Source organism: Tachypleus tridentatus, chromosome 11 (genome assembly GCF_004210375.1).
Source record: "Tachypleus tridentatus isolate NWPU-2018 chromosome 11, ASM421037v1, whole genome shotgun sequence".
NCBI classification, from domain to species: Eukaryota; Metazoa; Arthropoda; class Merostomata; order Xiphosura; family Limulidae; genus Tachypleus; species Tachypleus tridentatus.
In genome coordinates this window covers 92,518,850-92,533,376 of record NC_134835.1, presented here as the reverse complement: position 1 = coordinate 92,533,376, position 14,527 = coordinate 92,518,850, and positions in this window count along the sequence as shown.

Genomic DNA, 14,527 nt, shown 5'->3' with positions numbered 1-14,527 from the left:
TATCAGCAGCTTAATTTTTCTTTTATTTTCTGTGAAGGAGAGGGAAAGAAACATCTAAAACAACATTTAAAATTCTGTAGTTATTTATTAGCAAATTAAATCACATTGGTCCAACCTGAACATATATTTCTTAAAATAATATTAACATAGGTTTGAACAGCTATTCAACCCAGCTAGTGAGATGCCTGATGTTGCATTTGAGCAGCAAGCTTTGAAATTCGTGGCCGATCGTTTGTAAGAGCCAGTCTCATGTCATCTCCAACATCCAATCTGTTCCTATTCTTTGTTTTTTATATTGACAAGAGTGGAAAATCCTGCCTAACACAAGTAGGTAGAAGCAAATGGAACAAGGACACGTAAAGCTATCATGCTGACTTTGGAGTATGACTGATACATAGCGCACCAGAACTGAGTCACGGTTTTCACCTTGAAGAGATCACGAGCTGAAGAGTCGTTTTTTAGATCCAGAAATTCATCTTGGATATCATCTGGGATGCTGGATACATCAAGTTCAGTACGAAATGGGTTCCTTACCAGGGCATCCTGTTCCTGTGATAGCTCAGGGAAGTAACGCTCGACTTCCTTTTCTAGAGACTGAAGATGTTCGGTAATCTCATCCTTGAGGAACTGATCCAGTTGGATCTGAGACTCATCCGTCACTCCACAAAGTTTTTCAAACATAGCGATGTTTCCAAGATTGGTTTTCCGACGCCAGTTCTGCAGTTTGGAAACAAAGGCCCGAAGACTATCTTGAAAAAGGAGAACATGTGTTTCCCTTCCTTGAAGCTTCAAATTGAGCTTGTTCAGCTGGTCAAAAATGTCGGCTAGGTACGCAACCCTTTTATTCCATGCTTCATCTTCGAAGTGAGCTACAAGATCTTTCCTTTCTTGAGTCTCCAGGAATAGCTTTATTTCATCTTTCATTTCAAAGACACGATTAATAACGTTTCCTTTCGACAACCAACGTACTGCTGTGTAGAAGAGAAGGACTTCGTGGTCGGCATTCATGTCTTCGCATAGTTCTTTGAATAGGCGAGTGTTGAGTGCTTGAGTCTTCACATAATTTACAATTTTGATTACAGATTCAAGCACTTCCTGCAGAGAGGCAGGGAGAGTCTTACTGGCGAGAGCATATCGGTGAATCATGCAGTGGATGCCCTTTGCTTGAGGTGCTAGCTTCTTCACTCTCGACTGGAATCCTGATTTCGATCCCAGCATAGCCGGTGCCCCATCCGTACAAACCCCACACACGTTTTCCCATTGAAGATCTTCGTCTTGAAAAAAAGTTGAAACTTTTTCCATGACATCATCAGCTTTTGTTGTGGTTTCAAGTGCACTGCAGAACAAGAATTCGTCTTTGATGTCACCTGAATTAATGTATCTCACGAAGACAAGCAACTGAGAACATGAACTTACATCTGTTGACTCGTCGAGCTGAAAGGAGAACAAAGGGGAACCCTTGATTTCAGTCAAAACCTGTTCCTTCAGATCCATAGACATTTTAGAAATGAGCCTCTGTATAGTATTATTTGACAGGGATACTTGCTGCATCTTCTTTGCATTGGCTTCTCCAAGAATAAGATTTACTGCTTTCATCATGCAGGGTTTAAGAAGTGTTTCTCCAATCGTGTGAGGCTTTTTTTGTTTAGCAATTTCGAATGCAATCTCATATGAAGCTTCCACTACGGCTGCACTCTGCTGCTGAAACGACCCACTTCTATCGATTCTTTGGCTTTTAAGACACCGTTCATGCCGTTTGAAGAAATCCAAATCCTTCTTTGCGTGTTCTGGATGTTTCGTCTCGAGATGATGCTTGAGTTTTGATGGTTTCATTGACTCTGCACTCAGGACAGCATGGCACAAAACACACTGGTTTCTCGATGCCGTCGTTGGCAAGCACAGTGGTGAAGCCAATGTTGAGGTAGCATTCTGAGTATCTGCGCCGTTTAGCCATGGACACAACTCACCTCTACTGCTTACTTATCTCCTTGTTAAAATAAAATAAAAATGTTGAATAATGAACGCTTTGGAAACTGTAGATCTTACACTGACTGCTTGTGAGGGGTGCAGGTAGAGTAATGATGGGGTAAGTATTGAGAGGGAAGGGAGCGTGGCCAGTCGCGCGATTCGTCATCCACCAATCAGCAACGGACATGTGACTCACGTGTCGACAGCGAGCACACACACACTTAATCACAGCTAAACAGACACACAAGCATACGTACATGCGCGTGCACTCACATACTCGCTACTCACTAGTACACACATACATACAGTTGCAGACACATACACATTCACACAGGCACATTCACTCACAGGCACGCATACATACACCCATAATATCACCTAATGACAATGAACTAACGTAGCACACGTTTTGCTTTGCACCGAAACAAAAAAAAAAATGTAAGAGCATGAAAATGTAATTGATGAAATAAAATTAATGTTAATCCAAGCTACTTCTAACAAGGCTACGCGACTCCCCTGCCAAAGCTTCGCGACCCCCTGGGGGGTCACGATCCACCGGTTGGGAACCACTGGACTAGGGCTATCACACAACTAGTCATTTTCATCCAACACAGAGGGGGGCTGTAATAACCTCGAGATATTATCAAGCTTACCTTTAAAAGACAATAGCTGTTAAATTTCACGCATAATGGGCAGTTTCTAGATACTCTATCCATCAGCAGAACAGTTACTATCTTCACAGAATTACAAAGAAATAAAGAAAACTAGAACAAAGTCAACTCAACAAGTTTTTTAACTTCATGTTATACAAAAACTCAGAATAAAAATATTTAAAACGGTCTTCATTATCAAGAAGCTTTTAAGACACTTCTCATCAAGAAATAACTGTTTTAATCAAAATACCTTTATTGTGTAATAATGGTTTTCGACTCATGAGTTTCATAGACGACCTTGTTTAATATTCGCACAAAACTTCTTGGAATAAGAATATCCGTGATATTATCTTGCACATTTTTTGCTCTTCAATTTATCATAAGTAAAGTAGTACTTATTATAAGAAAGGGCCAGATGTGCAATACAAGTTAAAATCTCAAACACACTGCAAACAGCATGTGAACAAAACTTTATGAACATTTTACATAAACTGCTGATTAGCAAATAAACCAGTTACAGAGTAACAAGCCACCAAAGCACTTAAGACGGTCGAGAAAGAAAAATTTAAAATGTTCACAAAATCACAATTTTGTCAACCTGACTGACTAGCCAACAATGTTAAAATGGTATACCTCTCTCCTGCCTTTGCCTCATGCAAATATAAACGAACAAGATTCAGTTATGCTACCTTGACTAAAAGTGTGTTTTTCATAACCTTAGTAATAACAGGTAAAACAAGCTAACAATACACTAGTAGCCATATTATATCAAGTACGCTTTGTAGGTTGCCAAGTAACAATCCGCTTCCATATCTCATGAAGATCCACGATTGCCTATATGCACTTGCCACATGATTAGCCTGCAGCTGCATCAGCTAGGTAAAAAAACGTGGACTATGCAGGTTTTCTAAGTATGGTTCTATGATCTAACCTTCAAGAGCAAAGTTTTCTGTTCTATACATATGACTCGAAATTTCTGTGTTGGACAAAACATTAGTGCCTAAGAAGTGAGTACGAAAGTAATCATTGTTGAAGTCTGAGTCGGTCTTGTTAGAACACTCTGGACTTAAAATAAGAACCACAAAAATTTATAACTTACCTTTGCTTTGTTTTCAGACTAAGTGCGATCTATTGATATATGAGGTTGTATTCATTGTTTTTTAATTTCGCGCAAAGCTACACGAGCGCTATCTGTGCTAGCCATCCCTAATTTAGCAGTGTAAGACTAGAGAGAAGGAAGCTAGTCATCACTACTCACTGCCAACTCTTAAGCTACTCTTTTACCAACAAATAGAGGGATTGATTGTCACATTATAACCCCCCCCCACCACGGCTGAAAGGGCGAACATGTTTGGTGTGACAGGGATTTGAATCCGCGACCGTCGGATTACGAGTCGAACGCCTTAACCTGGTTGTACTTGAAACAGTGCGATTTATAAAATATTCCTTTCTAAGAAAAGAAAATGAGAGAATGGTGGAAATTTTATGTTGATAACGTTGAAAAAATTATTGACCAAACAAAGAGAGAACTACTAAAAAAAAAGAGATAACGCGAGAAATAGTAATGTGAAACAAGTTTTAGTTATTAATCCAACCAGAGAAAAGACTGCCACTCTATAGCAAAGATATCAGCAAAAGCCAGGAAATGTTGAGAGACATCTCTAAGAAAAGTTAGGAGACAGTTATTCTCGGGACTTAGTATCATAAAAGCTATGAGCTAAAAAAATTAGGAAGTTGGAATGGGAGCATAAAACAGTAAGAGAAAAGGTAGGAAGGAATGGGGTAACATTACAATACTTCGTGGTTTTTGACATGATGTTACCTAAATGTGGGTAAGACAATTGTTTTGCTCATTCCTTTTCCGTGTTTTACTTTGAACTTTAATCCAGTTATAGACATGAATTGATATTTATCATTATTTGTTTGTTTGGAATCAAGTACAAACTGATTCATAGCATTGTAATTCCGCAAACATTCCCTGTGGCACTTGAGGGGCAGTTTTATTAACAAATTAAAAAAAATCCAAAATCAGTAGTTTTAATACGTTTCTTTTGTCCCAACCCACACCATTCAGATAGCTATAATATAGCTTAACATCGAACATTCTCTTAGGACGTCATGTATTTCGTTAGAGTTACATAATTTGATTATATACATGTATCTGTACTTGGTTGGTGAAGCAAAGTTTACAACTGATAAATTTAGCTATATACATGTTTCATTTAGTTTAAACAAATATCAAATTACAAAAATACACACGAATTAGGTATGGGCGAAGCGATAGCCATATCCATTTTGAGTTGCACCATGTCAAAATCCACCAAGTATTATAATGTTATCCTGCTCATTCCCACCTCGTTTCCCTACTTTTTGATTAAAATTTTTTTACACTGGTAAGTGATATATTTTTATGCAATTATTAATTTTCCTTAATATTTTTATATTATTAGAGTTTAAATTACTATTTAGATAGTTCAGATACGATCTTCATTTAAAGTGTTTCCCAATCTGAATGTTTTTTTCTAAAATTCAGGGGCAGTAAGCTCTGAGAAGGCTTCAGAGGGGCAGACAAAGATTATCAAAGTTATATTTGTTAAAATTAAACCATAAGAAATAGAGGTTTTTTTTTTCAACATGTTTGAGCAAAAATCATTGTGTGAGTGTGTCTGTGGCAAGCAAAGCCTACCCCAGTGCTTCTCGCCCATTCATTGATCCTATCTCTTTCGGCACTGTTTTAGGTACTTGTATTAAAAAAAAATATTAAAAGCCCTTATCATTTGCTGAAAGGGGCACTGCAGCGAAAAAGTTGGGAACACTGGATTTTAAAATTTCATCAAATAAAACAAAAAAAGTAAACCGAAAATTTCAATAAGTTGTGCAGTTGCAGCTGGGTATTTTGAACAAACTTGCTCGAGAGCTCTCTACGCTAGCCGTCCTTAGTTTTGAAATGATAAACTAGAAGAAAAAAGACTAGTCAATAGCACTTACCGCCAGCTCGTGAACTACTTTAATAGAATAGTAGGCTTTGAATGCCACTGGTATAATACACCCACAGCTCAAAAGTATGGAGCGCGATTTTCTTTTTAGCGATAAAGAAGCGCGAACCATGGAATTTTAGATACACAGTCTGGGATGTTACCCATTGGCTATGATCAGCCCACTTTAATAAATAAACAAAAGTGAATTCTAAAACTTCCATAAGTAAGCACAAAAAATCTTAAGGCTTCAAAAATAAGCAAAAACAGTAACATAGCGATATGTCTCCAGACATATAGCGCTATAAACTAGGTTTCGATACACGTAGTGGGCAGAGCACAGATAGCCTTCTGCTACAACAACAGTAGGTAAAAAAAAATTATAAAACTTTATTAAGAAAAGCATAAAAAAGAAATCTAAAATTTAAGTAAATAAACAATTATACGATATCATAAAAGTTGAATAATTAAAACTAAGCAAAGATAAATTCTAAACAAATAACAAAAACAAAACGAATAACAAAACTTAAAACTTTAATGTACAAGTAATAATAAAGAATCGTCTATTCTGAGTGAAGAAACAACTATAATAAATTTAAAAACGTTTCATGAGCGAATAATAAAATTTTACTTGTCATTATAAGCTTAATTCGTTAGCTTGATAAAGCTGTACATACCAGAACAACTGTTGATGAGACGTGATGAGCTTTGGATTGATTAAAACGTGTAGTCGGCAGTGATTATGTTGAACATAGTCTGGTTTGAATACTGTTATTATACACTATTCTACTTGTTGAAAATTATTAAGAGACTAGATATTAAATATAACAGACCAATATAACGAAAAATAAGTTAAGTATAATCAAACTTCACCGACTTTATAAGGTCCGACATGGCCAGGTGGTTAAGGCACTCGACTCGTAATCCGAGGGTCGTGAGTTCGAATCTCTGTCACACCAAACATACTTGCCCTTTCAACGGTGAGGGCGTTATAAAGTCACAGTCAATCCAAATATTCGTTGGTAAAAGAGTAGCCCAAGAGTTCGCGGTGGGTGTGATGATTAGCTGTCTTTCCTTCTAGTCTTACACTATTAAATTAGGGACGGCTAGCGCAGATAGCCCTCGTGTAGCTTTGCGCGAAATTCAAAACAAACAAACACTGACTTTATAATGGCGTTCACACCCGAACAATGGTAAAAATTTCTAAAACTCCAGCGTGTTAGTACAGACAGTATTTATATTTTATTATTATACAATTTATAATGGTGATAATAATTAATAGGACATTCACTGGGACTTTAAAAGCAGGATATTTTTTTAAAGTTTGCAGTATAGCAGGTTTGATAACACATTCGTTAAAATACTTAAGTAACGAAACACTCTTCCCGATATTAAGAAAGTTTATACAAATGTGTATAAGGTCCATAATGATTGTATAAAAATTGTATTTTTCATGACAATTTTAGTGACACGTGTTCTGTGTATACTTTTTCTGTATATCCTGACGTAAATATCTGTGTTACTCAAGGTTTTACTACATACACATATGTATGAGTACTATACACACACTTAAAAATACAGAAATATTCACCTACTCAAACGTTAGTTACTCTAGATGCTTTGAGCGCATGACATTTCTTTATCGCATAACCACTCTTGAACTTATCGTTTTCGAGTATGAATAACACAATGGATTTCATTTTGATCCACATACTTGGAGGAGAAACAAGCACTGGACTATAAGTCTAATCATTTTATAATCCCCAAATGGATTTAGGCTTTATTAATAGTTAATGAGGTTTTGTTCAAAGGAAAATGTCCCCCTCCTCTCCTGCGGTTCAACTCTAAGTCTGCAGGCTTATACCCCTAGTGGCACAGCGGTATGTTTGCGAACTTATACTGCTAGAAATCGGGTTTCGATACCCGTGGTGAGCAGATCACCGATAGCCCATTGTGTAGCTTTGCGCTTAACAAAAATCACATCAGAAAAAAAATGCACTGAGCACAGACAATTGCTTACCAATAAATTAAGGGATGTAAAGTTTACTTTTGACAACACATTCACTTTCCTTAAAATACAAAGGAAGTCGTAAGTAATAATAACATACTGGGTAATTAATTAACTACATCTGAAAAATAAAATTTATTAAAACCTACTGATTAACAAAGTGGTAAATAAAATATAAAACCACAACTTACCTAGTTTCACATGAATAATTGGATTAAAAAGAATTCAAACGCAACCTGTAACACACGTTCCTAAATGAGACTAAGTATTCGATCGACAGATTGTGTAACGCATGCTCAGGAAATAATAACTGGGTATGCAACGATTACTAAACAGTCGTGTCTTTATTTGTTGTTTAGTCCAAATTATAATTCAAGAAAAACGAGACAAAAATAGTCACACAAGGTTTATTCTATTCTTGCTGCACATTCTATACATATTATTTTGCGCTTAAAATCAATAACGACAATAATTATAAAAACTATAAGTATAACTTAGTAGTGACGTACTGCGACTAAAAATCGGTGTAAATGTCCTGTTCACTTTGAAGCTGTGGCTACCACAGAAGAATGTAGAAAATATGGAAATAAACAAGTGCTATGAACTACATAGATCGAATTCGTTTTATATACTTTTGTATAAGTACAAGTGCAACATACTCACCATTACCCTCCCATATTTTTTTTTGCTGCATACGCTTTAATTTCCTATATACATACTTTAATAAACTGCTTATAGAGGTTCGGGTTTGTTTTTGTTTCGTATGCACAAAAACATGAATTTTAATAACGAGCAGTTACAAAGATTGAACTAAAACGAAACTAATTTCTTGTAGCGGAACTTTTACTCCTTAATGTTTGATGTAAAATAGACTACAGGGAACATGCACAGACATATTTGGAATAAAATATCCAATGAGTTAATTTATTTATTTAAGTCTTTTTATTTAAGTTCATATATTTACATGTAACTTATTTGTTGATAGTGTGGTAGGCTCGGAGTTGCTTAAAAATAACAAACGTGTGAACAAAAACATTAGATTAAACTGATATACGTATGTAACGCGGCTAGAAGGATTTAATTTTAACCACCAAAAAAAACAAACGTATTTTTATGCTTTTGTCTAAGCATTTTGTTTATTATTTTATATTATAGAAAAACTGGATATTTGACAATTACTGAAAACAATTGGTAGGCTTCAAATAAGACCTACTTCATTATTCTGATTAATAAACTCAATAAATTAATCTCCTTACAAGTACATCTTCGCACTGACTGACTATAAGCCCACGTACATTCCTATAAGCAACAAATAATAAATACAGGTGTATTACTTTACCGGATGACAGACTTCGTAACAGTTCACGTAGCTCTGCCTTTTTCTATTTCAGTTAGCATGAGCCCAGCATGGCCACGTGGTTGGGGTCTTCGACTAGTCATCTGAGTGTCGTGGGTTCAAGTCCCCGTCGCACCAAACATGCTCGTCCTTTCAGCAGTGGGAACGTTATAATATGGCCGTCAATTCCAATATTCGTTGGTAAAAGAGTAGCCTAAGAGTTGGCGGTGGGTTGTGGTGACTAGCTGCTTTCCCTCTAGTCTTATACTGCTAAATTAGGGACGGCTAGCGCAGATAGACCTCGAGTAGTTTTGCGCGAAATTCAAAAACAAACAAACTTTTCGTTGCTTAATAATTTTGGAGGGAGTTATGTTTTATTTTGTAAAATGTATTAGGGTATATTTATTTTCTTCTGTGATAATACAAATAGAACTTATTTATTGTTTTTGTTTTGTAGTTTATAACACTCAAATACACTTCTGGCCAAAATCTCAAGGCCAACGAACATCATGAAAACATATGCATTTTGCGTTGTTAGACTCAACCACTTATTTCAGTAGAGCTTCGAAAGATGACAATAAGAAAAGGGAAAAATAAAAATAAAAAACTTTTTTAGCATTTAATGGGGAAAAATTTGAACACTATAAAATTAGCCTAAATACCAGCTGGTCAAAAGTTTAAGACCATACTGAAACGAAGCGTTAATCGGTAAAATGTAACGAAATGTATTCATTTGTGTTCAAGCATTAGCGTTGTCAACATCTCCCACTGACATTTCCTGTATTATATTGGGTAAAAACATGGCAAAAACTAAAAAGTTGATAGAGTTTGAACGTGGCAGAATTGTCCAGCTGCAAAAGCAATGTCTCTCTCAACATGCCATCGCTGGTGAGATTGGGCGTAGTAAAACTGCTGTTGCAAATTTCTTATAAGACCCTGAGAGATACGGAGCGAGAATTTCAAGTGGTCGGCCCAAGAAAATTTCGCCGGCGTTGAGCAGGAGGATTCGATGGGTTGTCTGGCAAGACACCTGCCGATCGTCGAACTAGATTAATGCTCTTACGGACGCAGAATGCAGCTCAAGAACGATGAGACGGCATCTACGAAAGAAAGGATTTAAAAACCGTAAACGTCTTGAAAGGTCACGCCTCCTTCCACGAAACAGTTCGGTTAAAATTTGCCGAGAAGCACTAAACATGGGACGAAGAAATGTGGACGAAGGTTTTGTTCTCTGATGAGAAAACAACCTGGATGGTCCAGATGGCTTCCAACGTTACTGCCACGATAAGGATATCCCATCGGAGACATTTTCTACACGACACAGTGGTTCCATCATGATCTGGTGTGCTTTTTCCTTCCATGAAACAATGGAGCTTCAGGTTATAAAGGGGCGTCAAATAGCAGCTGGCTACATTGGCATGCTGGAGAGAGCATCCTTATTGACTGAAGACCCTCGCTTGTGTGGAAATGACTGGATCTTTCAGCGAAACAACGCTGCAATCCACAATGCCTGCAGAACAAAGGACTTTTTCATGGCGAATAACGTGATTCTATTGGACCATCTAGCGTGTTCGCCCAAACTGAACCCCATTGGAAATGTTTGTGAGTGTATGGCAAGGGAAGTCTATAGAAATGGGCATCAATTCCAAACAGTGTATGATCTTCGTGAAGCCATCTTCACCACTTGGAATAACATTCCAGCCAGCCTTCTGCAAACGCTTATATCGACTATGCCAAAGCGAATGTTTGACGTTATTCGCAATGACGGCCGTGCAACTCACAACTGAGACCTCTTATTGGGCATTTCCTACCCTGTTTAGGACTTATTTTTGGTATAGTCTTAAACTTTTGAAGAGCTAGTATTTAAGCTAATTTCGAAGCTCTACTCAAATAAGTGGTTAAATATAACAACGCAAAATGTATATTTTTTCTTTATGTTCATTGGCCTTAAGATTTTGGCCAGCAGTGTATATCGACTGATCATGTGCTGTGTCATGTGACTCAACAACATTAATACAGATATATTTATAACAAGACACAAGGCAAGAGCAAGGAAATCTCACTTTCAAATATGCATAATTGTCAATATTCAATGAATAGAAATTTTTAAATAGAATACTTCTTATTTGCTTGAGTGTTCAAATACATTTATAATTAGGTTTGTTTTGAATTTCGCGCAAAGCTACTCGAGGGCTATTTGCGCTAGCCTTTCCCAATTTAAAAGTGTAAGACTAGAGGGAAGGCAGCTAGTCATCACCACCCACCGCCATCTCTTAAGCTACTACCAACGAATAGTGGGATTTACCGTCACATTATAACGCTCCCACGGCTGAAAAGGCGAGCATGTTTGGTGTGACGGGGATTCGAACTCGCGACCTTCAGATTACAGGTCGAGTGCCTTAACCACCTGGCCATTCCGGGCCAAAAGCGAAAAAAAATATTTAGTTTTAACTTAAAGTAGTTGTAAAACTCGATAACCCCACTGACGCGTTTTCTAATTTCCAAAGCAAATTCGAACAATGGTATGAAATTCGCGCGGGATTACCCAAAGTAGTGACGAACTTATTTTTATTATTAATAGTAATACGAATTTTTTTTAGTAACTGTTATAAAATCCTTTATGTGTACTGACCAATGTTGATATATTTTTTATCGTTTTCTTTCTTGAAGACTAAGCATTGACAGAAATGTATTTTTCTATAAAGAAGTCCCCTGATTACTTTCATAACTGCACGTTGCAGTTAACCTCAGTTTCTCGTGGAAAAAGCATAAGTTGCGGCCATTTCTGTTTTGTTTTGTTTTTAAATTTTGCGCAAAACTATACGAGGGCTATCTGTGATAGCCGTCCCTAATTTAGCAATGTAAGACTAGAGGGAAGGCAGCTAATCATCACCACCCACCGCCAACTCTTGGGCTACTCTTTTACCAAGGAATAGCGGGCTTGACCATATCACATTATAACCTTCCCACGGGTGAAATGACGAGCATGTTTGGTGTGACGGGGATTTAAACCCGCGATACTCAGATTAAGAGTCGAACGCCTTAACCCGCTTGGCCATGTCGGGCCGACCCAGTGTGTCGAATAATACATGTTTGTGTTTCTTATACCAAAACCACATTGGGCTATCTACTGTGTCCACCTAGGGAAATCAAACCCGTGATTTTAGTATTGTAAATCGGAAGACTTACTGCTGTCCCGGCCGGGAACGTATCGAATAGTTTTAAGAAAACATTTTATACAACTGAAATTAACTAGTCATTTATGAATCTGACATTTTCCTCATTTTGTATGAACTTTATTTTTCCATGTTATCAACTTTCGATGTTTTGACATTATTTGTACATATTATATTCCTTCATGTACAAATAAAGTAAAACAAACATGTATAACGAATATTAGTTCTTTATGTACAACATACGTCATAAATGATAAAATTTAAACCAATTAATAGGGGAAAATTTAATGTTTTATTTCATTAAGCATATACTTGAGAACTTCAAATTTATATTTCGTATTTATCACGAATATATAATTTCTTTTTCTTCCTTATGAAACTATCAATACGATTCTGAACTTCAAAGATTGATAATGTAAATACATCATATTCGTTTAGGTAGCAACGAAGTACAATACAGGTGTATCATGAATTTGATTTCTTCCTGCCGCGCATACGAGGGGAAGTGATACATTTTGTTCGTTTGTTTGAAATTAAGGACAAAGCTATACAATTGGCTATCTGTGCTGTGCCCATCAAGCATACTGAAACCCGGTTTCTAGTAAGTCCGCAGACGTACTTATGTACCACTGAGGGGCAGGAAGCGAGATGTGTTTCAAATAAAGAGCAAAAGAAAGCTTTTACGTTGACAGTAAAATTTGAATTGCACAACTTGTAAGATACATGTATGATATTTACGGAACTTTTACAGTTGGTGAGAATAAAGCTGTAATGTATAATAGAATTATACTTATAATCAGTGAGTAAACTAAAAAGGAAACCAATAATTATAAAACCTTTTGTAGCGCGTTTCAGAATCTTATGCTGAAAAAGTATAACAAATAACCAATTTCATAAAACATCGTGTTACATATCATAAGAGTACTAAACTAAAACTAGAGTTTCTATATATTATTCCCCTGTTCACTTAGCTTTTATTAGTTTCTTTTAATATCTACGTTTGTTTCAGTTTAGTGCGTGTAACGTATATTGTTAAAGTGTATTGCGCAAGTCCCGCCTGTTCACTAAATTTGTACTAGGTTGAGTTTGTAATATTAGTGATTGTCAGTATTGTTGCCAACTGAACTTTTGATAACGTCTCCTACAAATTTTTATAAATCAATGCGCCAAGAGACATTGTTGGTTTGCTGCAGTTAGTGTAGTATAAGCTATACTATATCGGAAGCTGTAATTGTGACAAACGCTTATTATTACAGAATTTAACCAAGAACGCTTATAGATTTCGATCTTAAACTTCAGTGAGTTAACTTCGAACGTTAGTATTTCTAAGGATATTAGAATATATTCCTCGGTAAGAAGTGAGCTTATAAACCGCTTAAGAAGAAAAGAGCTAACTTATCATTCCTTCCAAGTGAAATGTACCCGTGAATCAACTTAAAATTAAATCGCTCGACGTGGACCTGGACTGTCAATAAAACATTTAGCCCAGACCTGATAAAAGATTGAATATTTTGTTTTCATTTTTTGTACATTACCAGTACTTAAGCCCATTTAAAACTCACAGTATCACAGAACAACAATAATGCCTTCAGAAAATTTTCTTAGTTCGCACAAAGACTATGCATTTCATCATCTAGCCATTGCACTTTTAATTTAGTATATTTCACTTACACAAAGGCTCAACATGCATCAATAGAGCACGGAGTTGCCTAAAATTCCTCAAAAGATAATCACTGATGGACAGATGCTCTACAGCAGGGGTGTGCAACAGGCGGCCCGCGGGCCACAACCCGGCCCGCCAAGCCATTTAGTGTGGCCCTAGTTGTTGTAATCTAACCATGTGGTCTGATCTGTAATCCAACGCAAATGGAATATTTTTAAAAGCATCGATCCTACGGGATTCCCAGGCTTCGACTCGACAAACTTCTAAAATTATCTTTGCTAGAGAGGAGCAGGCCGAATTCGATTGGTCGGCCTCCTTAGGGCATGAATAGGTGACGTGCACTAGCACTATTGTCTACGACTCAACGTCATGTCCTGAACCTCGCCTTCGCCCACTGGCGACAATTTTCCCTAACCTCTGCTGTCCGTCATTCATTATTGGTGAAAATTTTATTACCTTTTACAGTTACTACAAGAGATTGAAGGTAAATTGATTATTATTTAGCATATTGTTGTGACTTTACTGAATTTATTAAAATTTTTGCTTTCAGATGCATCTGATTCTATGTAGAGTGTGACCTCGTTATTCGCGGGGGTTAAGTTCTTTACCCTCCCGCGAATAGCGAAAAACCGCGAATATTGGACGCAGTTTTAAAACGTATATGTATGCGATTATATACTATATGAAATGCTTCCCAAACACTAATGATACTTATACTCATTGATGCAGTAATAATGTAGCAATATTG